This window comes from Phalangium opilio, unplaced genomic scaffold (genome assembly GCF_054372755.1).
Source record: "Phalangium opilio isolate 3A_F unplaced genomic scaffold, DU_Popi_V2 ptg000105l_1, whole genome shotgun sequence".
Taxonomy (NCBI): domain Eukaryota; kingdom Metazoa; phylum Arthropoda; class Arachnida; order Opiliones; family Phalangiidae; genus Phalangium; species Phalangium opilio.
In genome coordinates, this window is record NW_028324207.1 from 9,869,763 (window position 1) to 9,883,900 (window position 14,138).

The 14,138-nt window shown below is 39.1% G+C and overlaps 3 long non-coding RNA genes across 5 annotated transcripts in view; 1 reads left to right on the plus strand and 2 right to left on the minus strand.

Moving 5' to 3' along the window:
- The window catches only part of LOC149629897 (uncharacterized), an 86,205-nt gene that overhangs the window by 4,452 nt on the left and 67,615 nt on the right, over positions 1-14,138 (minus strand). The gene's annotated exons all lie outside the window — the stretch shown is intronic.
- Positions 1-14,138, minus strand: part of LOC149629896 (uncharacterized) — a 67,598-nt gene that overhangs the window by 4,452 nt on the left and 49,008 nt on the right. Inside the window, exons 5-9 of one of the 2 annotated variants that reach the window (XR_016374385.1) lie at positions 10,769-10,842; positions 10,508-10,698; positions 7,632-7,719; positions 6,617-7,562; positions 291-505 (exon numbers count right to left, since the gene is read on the minus strand). This is a non-coding gene — a long non-coding RNA (uncharacterized LOC149629896). Of the gene's footprint in view, positions 1-290; positions 1,422-1,452; positions 2,563-6,616; positions 7,563-7,631; positions 7,720-10,507; positions 10,699-10,768; positions 10,843-14,138 lie in introns of those variants that run through there. The other variant, XR_016374386.1, reaches the window with a different exon arrangement.
- Positions 1-14,138, plus strand: part of LOC149629899 (uncharacterized) — a 39,447-nt gene that overhangs the window by 1,410 nt on the left and 23,899 nt on the right. The window lies entirely within an intron of this gene.

Below are 14,138 nucleotides of genomic sequence, written 5' to 3' on the forward strand. Positions count from 1 at the left end.
CTAGTCTAGGTACTATACATAACCACACGTAGCTTAAAAATGAGTACAGAAATTGATTCTAGATAGTTTGACCCTGTCCTTTGCCAATAGTTTTACATTACGAGCTCCAAGGTGGTAGACATGCTTGTCTTCCGTGAACCCGGGCTCCACCAACAAACAAACAAACACACACACCCACACACAAAGCAGTATCGCAATAGCTAGTCTGGGTTTTACATAACCACAACCACACGTAGCTAAAAATTGAGTACAGACAAATTAAGTTTGATCTTGTGCTTTAAGTATGTTACCTCTCGTTAAACTTCATAGGACTGACAACAGGGGGAGTTTACTTTTCGTTGTAGAACACGGGACTCTTTCGGCTTCGGTCATCTGGTGAAAATTGTGGGTGGGATGCAAAGATAAACCACATCCCTCTCTCGGCGTCTCTAGAGCAAGCCATCATACGCATGCGCTAGCTGCATTCCTCGGAGACCGTTGCATTGTTTAGCGGAGCGAGTATAATCTAAGATAAATTTTGGTTACGCTTACTCCTCTGACTGTATATAGATACATAGTTGTGTAATGTGTAAAAGAAATGAAAATATTTTAAAATTGAATGTATATATTTAAGGAGAAACGAGTTTTATCCTAAGTTACTCGGAGCGGAAAGATTCTAATCTTCAAGACTCAGAAAAGAGAATAGAGATTTTAAGAAAGAGTCAAAGAGATCAAATTATTTTCCCCCCTTTTTTCCCACCGGCTTATTTATATCTTAAAACACTTTTACAGTCAAAGAGAAGATGGTTATTTTGAAGTTCGCAAAACTGCACTTGTTTAATTTTCCGTTTTGTGTTGGTTGTAATTGTTTTGTGTTTACGTCTTGAACTGAACCAGGGATAGATTTAATTTTAGAAGTAGGAATGGAGTATTTACGGTTAGTATTTACTTCAGTTATTCCGACTCATAGCACCCAGTAGATAGCCCCTCCCTATAACCAACAAGTAACGAAAAGTTTAAATTATCTTATTGGCTCACTTAAACTACGTTTTGATGACGTTGCTGATGGGGACGGCGAAAAATAGTGACGTAATTGCTTTTGTACCTCTGTCGTTAAGACCCTCCCGCCTTTTCTTTCATACCCCCCCTCCGTCCCGTGGAAGGGGGTCCGGGACTTTGAAGCGCGCCCACATTACTCTGTTCTCCATTCCTACTTCTAAAATTAAATCTATCCCTGACTGAACTGAGACAGGGGCACCAATCATTATTTTTCCCAGGGGACTGGGGCCCAAGGGGAACACCAGGGAGCTAAGCCAAGAATTTAAATTCCTTATAGGATAAATAGGAATTTTTTTCGGGATTATAGGATTTTAAAGGAGAACAAGACAACCCAAGGGCTCGTAATAGTAGCCACATCGTACGAGTGAATAGCCCCTCTATACCTACCCTAATGAGTGGATAACCCCTCTATACCTTACCCTAATGAGTGAATAACGCTATCTTTTACAATGCTTAAATGATTTACCGTGCATAAAATCAGAGTGAATAGCCCCTCGATGCCCTACCCTAAACAGTGATAAAAACTTTATTTAATATGCTTTTGCCTCTCCAACCGCGAAGTTATATCTCCTGGCCTCGGATAAGATCATGACTCCTAGTTGAAGAGATAGAGAGAGAGAAGGGGACCGTGCTTGAGACAAACCTCTCTCTCCGAGTATAGCGCTTTATTCGAGACCGTTTCTTAAAAAGCGATGTTAGGCGAGGCTGTATAGTACTGGCCTGGCAAGTGAAGGGTCCGCGGTTCGATTCTCCGTGGAGGAAGAAAAGTTAAAGAAATAATTTCTTCCCTGTATTAAGTTTGAAACTCCACCTGTGAACTGTAACGTTAACTAGAAAGAAAATATTTTCCCTCGACGTTCAAAAATGACGAACGAAAAATTTGATACTGCCAAAGGCAGGACTGTGACACCCCTACTGCTACTACTACAACAACAGGGCAGGTCAAACTAAGAGCCTCATCGTAGATGTCCATCCTACGATGTGGCTAAAAAATGCGTTTTTATGTATAGGAAAAACGATGTAGAAAAACAAGTTGGGAAGCCAAAATAAACCTCTCCAAGAGAAGTGTAGTCCTACCACAAAGCGGGATAATTTTAATATGATTCCTCCCAACACAATTTTACATTTGGAGTGCACAAAGTTACTAAACCGAATCACATACGCGATAAATAGTTCCCTCATCATTACTCTATTAGCGCTGCTCAACTATTTTCCAAGGCGCATGCATGCGCTTGTGGAGTTTTGTCCCACGTCAAGACAATCAAGGTTTGTGCCTATTTGATTGCTGAGGATTTAGTAAATACCAAACAGTTATGGAATTCACCCTAGCATTGTGCGATGCCCACCTGAAATTTGATGAGTGGGACAGCAAACAAAAAGGAGCATGAGCCTTACATTCCAGTTTATCTCTGCAGATGAAACTGGCGCCCTAGTTTATCTCTGCAGATTAAACTGGCGCCCTAGTTTATCTTTGCAGATGAAACTGGCGCCCTAGTTTATCTCTGCAGATGAAACTGGCGCCCTAGTTTACACTGCAGATGAAACTGGCGCCCTAGTTTATCTCTGCAGATGAAGCTGACGCCCTAGTTTATCTCTGCAGATGAAACTGGCGCCCTAGTTTATCTCTGCAGATGAAATTGGCGCCCTAGTTTATCTCTGCAGATGAAACTGGCGCCGTAGTTTATCTCTGCAGATGAAGCTGGCGCCCTAGTTTATCTCTGCAGATGAAGCTGGCGCCCTAGTTTATCTCTGCAGATGAAGCTGGCGCCCTAGTTTATCTCTGCAGATGAAACTGGCGCCCTAGTTTTTCTCTGCAGATTAAACTGGCGCCCTAGTTTATCTTTGCAGATGAAACTGGCGCCCTAGTTTATCCCTGCAGATGAAACTGGCGCCCTAGTTTATCTCTGCAGATGAAGCTGACGCCCTAGTTTATCTCTGCAGATGAAACTGGCGCCCTAGTTTATCTCTGCAGATGAAACTGGCGCCGTAGTTTATCTCTGCAGATGAAACTGGCGCCGTAGTTTATCTCTGCAGATGAAACTGGCGCCGTAGTTTATCTCTGCAGATGAAACTGGCGCCGTAGTTTATCTCTGCAGATGAAGCTGGCGCCCTAGTTTATCTCTGCAGATGAAGCTGGCGCCCTAGTTTATCTCTGCAGATGAAACTGGCGCCCTAGTTTTTCTCTGCAGATGTACCTCTCTACAGAGCGAAATTGCTGGAAGCCACAGGCAAGTTCCTTCGTTAATATTTGCAGAGAGCATCGATTTGTTGATGTGTTCTGAATTCCAAGCCATTTCCACCATATTTTCAAATTATTAAATATTGCTTTTATAACCTCGGGTTAATAAGGTGTTTTGGTTGTGGCGGGAGCATAAAGAGTGCCGCGCGTGAAATTTGGGCGAGTTCCGAGATGATTTCGGGCGCGATATTTTACACGGACACCTCACGCCGAGCGGCCCAGTCAGTCTTACCTTGGTCTTACCTGGTACGAGATAGAAACAGCGCAGCCTGGTGGCGAGTTGAGAGAAGAAAGGCCGTCCGAGAGCTCGCCTCTAAAGAGATGCCGACCATAATTTCGCTTGCTGGCCCGAGGCCATCGTATCATACCTGCCCGCCAGAGGCCACAATTTAAGCGGGAGAGAAATGGGGGAGGGAGGGGGGCAGGAATCTTCAAATCGTGATCGAAATACAAATCGGGATGAAAACGGTGAACTGGCTATAGATTTAAAGAGAGGCTGCAATGCTGTGAACCTCAAAATCAGAAAACGGTTTATTTTGGTTTCTAATTTATTTATGGTTAAGTCTTAGTATTTTTATCCTCTGATAGACAGTTCGCACTAAAGGGGATAACTTTACCTGACCTTCATTGTTGTCAGTAATTTGGGGGATCATCTCAGGTTTGGAGCAGTACAATCACTGAATCAAACAGAACTGCAAGCTTTTCAGTCTGTTCATAAGTTTATAAGATATGTTGCGTAAGTATGACACTACCTATACTTTGTAATGCAAGAGACTTAGTTCGAGAACGAAAAGCAAGAATTGACTACACTCGGTTTCGCAGTCTGTCTCACCGCCCACAGATTTTAGCTCCATAACCCTAAGCCTTGGTCTCAAGCTTTAGCCAAGGCTCGAAATCATGTCGAGCCTTTGACAAAAACTGCTTCTCGAATGCTGGCACAGGTCTACTTGAAAATGGTTTCAAAGTGTAAAAACAATAGTGTGAACGCGAATAACCTAATTTAGCCATAATTAAACTAAAGTACTCAAATTCGAGGCAAGTTAAAACTAGAGTATTAAATTCAGCGCTGTCGTTTCACCGCTTCTTTAATTTGAAAATAAATACCTGGTCTATAAATATATCGAGTGTTAGATTAAAAAGAGACAATTTTTTTAATCAAGAAATCAGAAACGTGATGCTAATTCCTGATGGTGAAGAAAAAAACCCGAAAGTGGCAGGAGAAACGAAAGGAAGCGTTAATCAAGTATTAATATAATTAGCAACATAGCAACCATAAGTGTGACATGCACTCAAAAAATACTTCAAGCTATGTTTCTAATTAGCAAAACCAGGCATAGATTTAATTTAGGAAGTAGGAATGGAGAACAGATCTAGTAATCTGGGCGCGCGTCAAATTCCAGGACCCCTTTCCACGGGACGGAGGGAGGAATGAAAGAAGAGGCGGCCGGGTCATAGCGACAGAGGTAAAAAAAAATTACGTATTTTTCGCCGTCCCCGCCAGCAACGTCATCAAAACGTAGTTTAAGGGAGCCAACAAGATAATTTAAACTTTTCGTTACGTTTTGGAGGGAGGGGCTCTATACTGGGTGGTCTATGAGTCGGACTAACTGAAGTAAATACTAACCGTTTTCCATTCCTACTTCTAAAATTAAATCTATCCCTGGTAAAACCATAAATTTACATGTCTAAATAGGATCTATGGAGGACTGGTCTGTCCCACTGTAACCTATAATCCATCTCACCCCTACCTACTTTTAAAGTATGTGAGACACTAATGTCGTGAAAGCCTTCCCTTTAGTGTGCTCTTAGTATGATAATAACTACGAGAACGATAAGCGAGAATTGAGTACACGCGGTTTTGCAGTCCATCGTCCTATTTAGTTTGTGCTAAGCCATTGTCAGGGCTTCACCAGGCAACGTTAGAACGAGAATCTATGACGTTTCACCTACGTCAGTTCACGACAATTGAGTGTATCGTTCTCGAATCAGCTCTCAGTAAATCCCTTGCATTACGAAGTATAGGTAGTGTCATACTTACGGAACATATCTTATAAACTTATGATGATAGGGAACAACACGTTTATAAAATTTAGTATTACGGAGAGTGATGGTAAGTGGAATACTCTGCTTATTATTTAACTTTTGAAAGTTAATATTAATTTGAACGAATCATTAATTGCCTTTAAATGGGCACAAGGGTACAAATGACTTGGCGATAAATCGATTTATTCAAATCTCCGACTTCATTAATTCTTTCAATCAAGCTTCGCATCTGATGATTTGAACCCTCTTTAACTTTCGCAGTTTCTAAGGTAGTACATGGTGGAAACCTTAATATCCGGTGACCAATCTGGAAGATACTTCTTCTAACGCCTTGGTATGAGGCAGGGATTATATGAACTTAGAGAATATACCGTAGCTAATACAGAAATTAATTGTTTTTAATTGTGGAAAAGAACTATTTAACTATAGCATAAGTGAATAATCCTCATTAAGTAGCCATCGAATGAATTCTTTGCGTAAATGGTGTTCACGCGGCTCAAAAACTGATTACGTAAATCTTGATATATCTCGTGTAATCTTAACGTACTCCCAACATAAATTGTGTAATATTAGCATAACGTCAGCGTAAACCTGGCGTAACCTCATCGAAGACTGGGTGATCTTGGTGTAAGCTCAACCAAGGAGAACGTATAAGAGAGGAGACGACTAGAGTCAGAAAAAAATGCGCATAGTCCCCCGTTCCTAAAACGGTACTGTGTCGTTTCCCGGTTACCTTGGTTACCGCTTCCCCAACGGCAAGAGAGCTAGCGTACATTCTCGCGCATGCGTGTTTTCAAGCCTCCTTGCTCTAGCCTCATGAGCTTGTTTATAATTTTGAATATCTCTCGTTTCTAACAACGCGCGTGCGCCTTTACCAAAGCCTTGCGCGTCAAAGTTGCGCACCATTGTATGCGGTATTTCCTTCGTTTTTTTTACCTCCCCCTTTTGCAGAAGGTGTCTCCTCTCTTATACATCCTCCTTGACTCAACGTGCACTGCGTAATCGTGGCGTCATCCAAACATTACGTAGCCGTTTTACAGATAACCTCAAAGGTGATCAGCCCCTCTGCTGAATATCGACCGTTATCAAAAAGCAAAATTTCGATTCTCCCTGAACAGCTATTACCATAAAGGCAATATTTTAGTGCTAGGAACTATTAGTTCACTACAATTCATGTTTACCCACGATAGCTTCCTATTTTGGTTAAGTTAAACGAAAAGGACACGTAAGAAAACAGTATAGATAACAAATAAGAAGCTTACCTACTTAAAATATTAGTACAATGCTTGTACATACCTTCGGCTCTATATGTTAAAAGATATATTTATATATTTGTATTAAAGATATTTGCGAGTAAACGTTGGTTGGTCTTGTCCCGTATAATCGAGGGGTTCGAAGTTTCCCCAAAAAAAGCGTACGGAATTTTATGCTTTCGCGATTTCAAGAAAGATAACGTGTTTTCATTAAAGATTTTGTGATTTCTTCTTTGATTTTGCGATTTCCTCAAAGATTTCGTGATTTCTTCTTTGATTTCGCGATTTCCTCAAAGATTTCGTGATTTCTTCTTTGATTTTGCGATTTCGTCAAAGATTTCGTGATTTCTTCTTTGATTTCGCGATTTCCTCAAAGATTTCGTGATTTCTTCTTTGATTTCGCGATTTCCTCAAAGATTTCTCGATTTCTTCTTGATTTTGCGATTTCGTCAAAGATTTCGTGATTTCTTCTTGATTTTGCGATTTCGCCAAAGATTTTGTGATTTCTTCCTTGATTTCACGATTTCGCCAAAGATTTCGTGATTTATTCTTAGATTTCGAGATTTCGTCAAAGATATTGTGATTTCTTCTTTGATTTCGCGATTTTTGCCAAAGATATTGTGATTTATTCTTTGATTTCGAGATTTCGTCAAAGATATTGTGACTTCTTCTTTGATTTCGCGATTTTTGCCAAAGATATTGTGATTTCTTCTTTGATTTCGCGATTTTTGCGAAAGATTTCAAGATTGTGTGTGAAAAATTTCGCGAGAAGCGTTCGGGATTTCGTGTAAATGTCGAACCCCTCGCGTATAATAGTATGAAACCTTATAAAGGACAAGATTAAGTGCACATGTTAAGACATACGATGCATATTTATATGTATATAGAAGTCTCCTTGTCCATATTAAGGTAACACGCAAACTGGGCAAACAAACGCATGTTCCCTAAGTACTTGACTGTGGCAACGGTCTTGTGTAAACGTCATTTCTCTAATAGAAGAAATGATATCATATCATAAATATCAGGAGTTTATAAAATTGAGTGAGTGTCTTGTATACAGTATTTGTTTCTTTATGTACAGTTACAATTCGTTAATTTCACAGTTGTGCAATTTGAGCTTCATTAGAAGTGGTTTGGTGGTTGAGCCTGTAATGAACATTCAAAATTAAGGCCCCAAAAGTTTATAACATATGTTTTATAAGTGACCCTACCTATACTTCGTAATGCTAGGGACTTACAGCTCGAGCTAGTTCGAGAACGACAAACGAGAAGTTACTACACGCGGGTTTGCAGTAAATTTTTTATTTATCTATACTAAGCCTTTGACAGCAGCGCCTCACCAGGCATTGCTTTACCTTGAATCTATGACCTACCTCACTCACTTCATGACAAGCTCCAGTTTGTAACCAGTGACAAACTTATGGACAACATATCTTATGAACGTTTTACGAATTAAACCCCTAATTAAGCATAGTTTTACTTAAATTTAAAATTGGTAAAAACGTTCAGTTTCTAAATGGGATGTGCAATGCTTTATTGTGATGCGTCTCAATAACTATATTTTGAAGTGGTAGTGTTACTATTTTCTGGAGTAGTGATTGGGCAATGCCACGTGAGTGTCTTTCGTCTGTTGAAACGCAGAAGCTTTTAAGGATTCGGCGGATTGATTCAACGAAAATGTCGATGACAATTTAACAATAATAATAATAATAATAATAATCTAAGCTTTGCCTATGAAGGGATTTCCATACTAAGCCTGTGGCTTGTTTACAGGTGGGTCCCTTTACATTGCATAGAGGGGTGCAGAGGGCTAGCCTCTATGCTGCCACAGATAACCTACAGCGCCCCCTATACTAACTATTACATTGCACTATTTGATGAAAGGTAAGCCCCTATACACAAATCATTGTGCATCCCATTCAAGAATCACATCATGCAGGGTCCATAGACTATTTAGTCTGTGTCTACATAGAAACGCCTGGTACCTTTGCCACATCTTCGATGGCAATGATAAATTTTGCAATTCGTGGCGGGGACTTGATAGAACATAGAGAGATAAACTCAGTATTAACTCCTGACTTGCATTAAGTAAACTAGAAGCCGAGTGGTGGTAGCGTAGCGGTTTAGGAGAGTTCGATTTCCAATATTTAGTATAACGAGAAATATGTATTTTCCAGCGTACATACAATCTTTTAACTATATTGAGTGGATTACGTATTGTTTTCACTATATTGAACAAACAAGATACAAATTTCGTTTAAGAGAAACGCAATATGGGCCTACCTCCGAGTATTAATATGACTACAATAATAAATCAGATTTTAATGGAGAATTGAAGTAATCAAATAGACAAACACTTGATGTAAGAATTTATTTCTCTAAATGAATTTATATTTTGTACGTAAGGGATATTTTTAGCTGTGTTTTGACAGTTTTCGATATATTTAGCAAAAAAACCTTCATTTTCAGTATGGATATTACACAAACATTGTAATTATACCATGCTAAATTAAAAACACTGCAGTTTTACCACGAAAATTAATAAAATACTGTAACTTAAGCTGTTTAATTTACCTGTTAATACGGTGCAAAATTTGACAACGATTTCATTTAACAAGTAGTATATTTTTGAACTACATCAGGGATAGATTTAATTTTAGAAGAAGGAATGGAGAACAGATCTAGTAATGTGGGCGCGCGTCAAAGTCCTGGACCCCCTTCCACGGGACGGAGGGGGGTATGAAAGAAGAGGCGGGTCATAGCGACAGAGGTAAAAAGGAATTCGTATTTTTCGCCGTCCCCGTCAGCAACGTCATCAAAACGTAGTTTAAGTGAGCCAAGAAGATAATTTAAACTTTTCGTGACGTGTTGGAGGGAAGGGCTCTATATTGGGTGGGCCATGAGTCGGACTGAAGTAAATACTAACCGTTCTCCATTCATACTTCTAAAATTAAATCTATCCCTGACAACATACTAAACCTTAAATTCCAAAAAAAAACCATAAAACTTGTATTGAAATTCTACAAAAATTGTAATTGGTAATTTAGAAACGGAGCTTGTATAGCATATATTTCTAAAACAACTTGCGTGAAACCCGAATTAAAGCTGCGTGTCAAAATAGTTTATAACCACTATGGGAAGGAGTTGGGTGTAGGTAATAGTACTCTCGTTTTAACCCCAACAGCAAAGGTCAACTCGGGGGTTAACTGGGATCTAGACACAAGGATAATATAGCGTATAATATAGCGTGCTTCAAAAATAAAGTCCCTCTCCACGAGCTTTATTAGCCTTGTAAATGATGGCTAACCCAACCGCATTCCCAACACATCACATCCCATCCCCAAAGTTTAAGAGCTACTTTTTCAAAGAACAAGTCTCACACCAAAAATATGTTTCCGTCCAATTATACTACTTTCGTCTTTAAAATTCTTGATTCGTGGGCCAAGGGTTGAAGGGTGCGATCTTTGAGTCAGACTGAGTGAAAAGTGTCACAGAACATGGGGTCTAAAACATTTAGTTTTGGAGGTACGGGTTCCCAAACATTGGCTCCAAAAATAAAATGTGGGGTAAACATACCAGCCTGCCCATCTTGTTTAGACAATTTCAATAACTTCCAATCTAAGAACATAAATGAGAATCTTTCTAGCAAAAGTGTACTTGTAAAGGTAGAAGTGTGCTCAAGTTTGTCACTGGTTAATGAGAGCTTGTCATGAAGTGACGTACGTGAAACGTCATAGATTCGAGGTAAAGCGACGCCTGGTGAGGCGCTGTCAAAGGCTTAGTACAGACTAAATAGGACTAGATGGAAGTCCGGCAAAAATTAACCACCGAGTGTAGGACTTCAATTGACTCGCTTCCGTCGTTCTCGATCTAGCTCGAGCTGTAAGTCTCAAGTAATACGAAGTATATGCAGTGTCAGACTTATGAAACATACCTTATAAACTTATGGACTACAATTTAAGAGAAATGATCGTGAGAACGCAAATAAAGCTACAGTGTTCGGCTTCCAAATTAAAGCAATCAAGGGTTTTGGCTTATTAGCCTTTTTATTAATCAGCTAATCCATCAGGCCTTTGCATAAAAAAGAAGATGAATACATTTCTAATTTGGTATACATATAATGATCTATCGAGTAACAATGACCCAATTCTAAATTGAAACTGCTCTTTCATTTTCACAACTCTCCATTCATCACCTTGTTTAATGTAATGGGTTAACCATATCCAAAACCAAAAATTCTTCCATAAGATAATACTTTGCTTATTTAGTCTGTTACAACAACCATAAGTAAGGTTTAAATACTATTTGTTGCCAGCACATACAATATTAGATATATATAAATCAAAGTCCTGATTGACTGATAATCAACGCACAACCCAAACCGCTTGCCCTAGAAGGCTGAAAATTGACCGGAACGTTACTCGTAAGTAGTAGGCGTGTACTAAGAAAGATTTTTTCCAATCCACCGCCATCTTAATAAATGGCGCCCAGAAATGGAAAAAAAATCTTCTCTACGCAACAAAGTTCGCGCGTTTCAACTGATTTCGCAAATATTTAGTACACTGGTTTCATTTAACCTATAGACGGGCTGAATGCGGTCTTTTGGGTTCGATTTGTTGCCATCTTTTTAAATGGCTGCCAAAAACTTAAAAACCCTTCTTTATGAAAGATAATGTCCGCGTGAAAAGTAATAAAAAAAATGCAACCCTAGGGGCTGACGGGCAAGGCCGAGTGCCTGCGCTCCTATAGGGTACCGCTTCAAAAGTATTAGTCATGATCAGTAAAATCTCCCACCCATTCTTTATATCATTTCTTCTTCTATCAAGTTCTTATTACACTCGAGCAACGCCGCGGATAACAGCTAGTATTAGAAAAGAACATAGTGGGTCAGTCAGTACAAAATATCCACATCTCTACTTGTGAGACTCGTCCTTTTGAAAAGCGGGATTGAGTAGCAGCGCTTTTACATAATGATAACGCGGGGAATGTAGGATGATGAAGTACGTAGGCCTATAAGGATGAGGAGAGAACGGAGGCTCAAGAGGAGAAGATGCTAGGCCTATAATAATGAGTACTGGAGCTAGATAATTTCACGGTAGAACGCCTTTGATAAGTTACGGCTCATTTAGCAACCTCATACACTCCCGCTTTATCCTGAACATCCATACACACACGGAGGGCTTCTGGAAAAATATTGATCAAGGAATCTCTCCCTCGTAACAGCCAATCATAATCCAATAGACTCGACCTCAAAGATTGTAGAAAGAAGTAACCTATAATCCACAGAGCATGCGTTGGAAATTTCTTCTAGAATAATTAAACCTTTATTTGTACAGTAGACTTTAAAGGGAGACTTAATTATCAAGTGATTTTAATAAATTTTTATGTCAAATATCGAGGAACTCTTTCTGAATGATTTTAAAAATTCAAAATGTTTTCAGATTTCATTGATTAATTAAAAGTTTTACCTTTGACCAATTGCAATGTATAAAAGTAAACAAAGTCTTTTATAATCTTTCATCCAGTTCATTCGTACATGTCAGGTTCTTCATGTTTTATCTGGGTTTTATGGATTTTATCCTAAAATTTAAGTTGTTCGAGGAATGTTATCGTGTGATGTACTCGGAGTTATGGATTTTATCGTGGTTCGAAAGATGTCTCCTTGTAAATTTTTTCCTCGCTTCGGACAGTGGTTCTGGTATTTTACTTGATTTTGAACATTCTTACGTAGTTCTGGACATTTTTTCAGTGTTTTTTAACATTTAACGGCGTTTTGAACAGTTTTATGGGTGTTTTGAACATTTTTATGGGTGTTTTGAACATTTTTATGGGTGTTTTTAACATTTTTATGGGGGTTTTGAACATTTTTATCGGTGTTTTGAACATTTTTATCGGTGTTTTGAACATTTTTATCGGTGTTTTGAACATTTTTATCGGTGTTTTGAACATTATATCGGTGTTTTGAACATCCTATCGATGCTTTGAACATATAATCGGTGTTTCGAACATGTAATAGGTGTTTAAACACCCTATCGATGTTTGAACATCCTATCGATGTTTTGAACATATAATCGGTGTTTTGAACATGTAATCGGTGTTTAAACACCCTATCGATGTTTAAACACCCTATCGATGTTTTGAACATACTATCGATGTTTTGAACATATAATCGGTGTTTTGAACATATAATCTGTGTTTTGAACACTTTTTCGATGTTTTAATCGCCACGCAAGAAAATACTTAGTCCATGTGCTTACCGCGCGCTTAACAAATTTTAATTACCCCATTCAAATATTGAAACAGAAAAATAAGAAGAAAAATAAACCCCGAAATATCTCTATGCAAATCTTATTTGTCGACTCATAAAAATTTCCACATCATTCATAACTGCATAACACAGCTCCTTATGCAATAATCAAATCAGTAGCTCTACACTACTTTCTTTCAACCAATATTCAACATTATGTGTCAATCCGCCCCAGCTTCTAGTGACTCCACGAAGTTATCTTGGGGTGAAGCTCGCCTTTCAGGGGCAAGCGTGACAATGCGGCGAAAAGGATAGTAACTTAAATGTCACGCCTATTGGGTTTCCCCTCTCATTTATATTCGCTATGTAAAAAGATAAAAAGTTAATGTTGCGTACAATATTCCAATAACGCCATTCCGAGCTCCCCCTATCGGCGGTTTCTTTTTTAGCTTTAGTGGCAACCATGCAAAACCTCGAAAACTCGTTGGATGCCATATATATAGTTTGGCTATTATATCCAGTTACAGTTATTAATCATAACACGGCATGGCCATAAAAAAATAGAGAGAGAAAGCTATCAGGCCAAAATATTGACTCCATTAAAGTATATATTGGTAATATTTCGGGGGAGCGGGTGGGAGGAACTTTAGATTGAAGTGAGGGTGAAATGAAACTAAGAATAGGGCAAAATTCAATTGCGGAACAGACGAACACGTATTCTGAGTAAAATGTTGATTTGAAAGCTATACTGCTTAAATGCTTTAGTGGGGTGGCGTAGCGGCTAGCGCTTTCGCCTCGCAGCAAGAGGATCCCGGGTTCGAATCCTTCCGCGTAGAGTTTGCAAGTTCTCGATCCCCGCTTGTTAAAAGGAGTTTTCCTACGCGGTCTAACCCGGTTTCTCCTTTCCATCAAAACTTGCTGAGGTTAACGGTAATAGTTAGTATAGGGGGCGCTGTAGGTTAGCTGTGGCATAGGGGCTAGCCACCACCCCTCTATGCAATGTAAAGGGACCCACCTGTAAATAAGCCACAAAGGCTTAGTGTGGAAATCCCTTCGTAGACAAAAAGCTTAGATTGTGTCATGTATTTAAAATCGTGCACTAGCAACTTCGAAAACTTTTGAAAACGTTGCTACAGTCAGTGTACAATATCATCAACCAAAACCTTTTGACCGTAGGGTTATAGTTTAAAATTGCGTAAATATATAAACAATATTATTTCACCTTCCCTTTAATGGGGTATACGTAACGACATTGGCTGTGTTTAGAGCAGAACTGATCATTTTCATCCTCTATATAGGTAAGACGTTAATTTTGGGA